Raw genomic sequence first — 1,131 nt, 5'->3', positions numbered from 1 at the left:
CTTTGGTGGTTCTTCTAACTGCTTATCGCTTCTCAAGGTGATAGCCTGTACCTGTTCTTTAGGATTCTTTTCAGTATTGCTAGGTAACGTACCTTGAGGTCGAGATGCCATAATGTTTGCAAATTGTCCTAGCTGAATCTCCAAATTTCTTATTGCCGCCTGTTGGATTTTATGGTTTTCTCTGGTTTCGTTTATGAAATCCATGTGCGAATTAGAAAGGGCAGTGAGGAGATCATCATGAGATTTCTTCTCTTGAGGAAGGAAGCCCGGTGGTGCGTTTAAAGCATTGTTAGGATTCCCATATGACAGATTTGGATGGTTCCTCAATCTATTATCATAGGAATTGGAGTATGGGTAATTCTTCCTTCCTTGATTCATCACATAGTTTAATTGCTCCAAGGTTTGCGGATTCAAAGAGTCTATCATACATTCTCCAATTCCATGTTGTCCATTGCATCTGTCACAAACTTGCATAATAGAATTTACAGGATTAGTAGTTAATAGGTCCAATTTCCTTACCATATTATCTACCTTGACATTGAGTGCTGTAATGCCATCTATTTCATAGACTCCTGCAGTCTTCTTCCTTTTTGAGTTGTTTTAATAATGGCTGTTGCTTGCCATCTCCTCTATCAAGTCGTATGCCTCATCAATTCCTTTCCTCTCAAAAGATCCACCTGCAGCTGCATCTAAAGTGATTTTAATGTTAGGCGATAATGCATTATAGAAATTTTGTACCTGTAACCACTTAGGCAAACTGTGATGTGGACACTTTTTCAACAAGTCTTTGAATCTGTCCCAAGCTTCATACAAGCTTTCTTGATCATGGTGAGCGAATGTCATTATCTCATTGTGTAGTTTTGTGGTCCTTGAAGATGGAAAGAATTTTGCTAAAAACTTTTGGGCTAATTCTTCCCATGTTGTGAAACTTCCAGCGGGGCATGACTGTAACCAAGATCGTGCTTTGTCCCGAAGAGTGAACGGGAATAATCTCAGTTTTATTGCATCTTCGGAAACACCATTTTGTTTGAAAGTATCGCAAATTTCCAGGAAATTCGTGATATGAGCATTAGGATCTTCACTTGGTAAACCTCCATATTGAATTGAGGTGGAAAGCATTTGGATAATTGC

The 1,131-nt window shown here is 38.9% G+C and overlaps 1 non-coding gene across 1 annotated transcript; it reads left to right on the top strand.

Annotated features, from left to right (window-relative positions):
* Positions 1-754: 754 nt before the first annotated feature.
* Positions 755-861, top strand: LOC149496181 (small nucleolar RNA R71). Its single transcript, XR_016321075.1, has one exon. It is a non-coding gene; the product is annotated as a small nucleolar RNA R71 (small nucleolar RNA).
* The last annotated feature ends 270 nt before the right edge of the window (positions 862-1,131 follow it).

Source organism: Jatropha curcas, chromosome 5 (genome assembly GCF_041381405.1).
Source record: "Jatropha curcas cultivar XTBG-Jc1 chromosome 5, XTBG_Jcur_1.0, whole genome shotgun sequence".
In the NCBI taxonomy this organism is placed as follows: domain Eukaryota; kingdom Viridiplantae; phylum Streptophyta; class Magnoliopsida; order Malpighiales; family Euphorbiaceae; genus Jatropha; species Jatropha curcas.
Note: the sequence above shows the minus strand (reverse complement) of the source record. Positions and strands in the feature narration are given on the sequence as shown.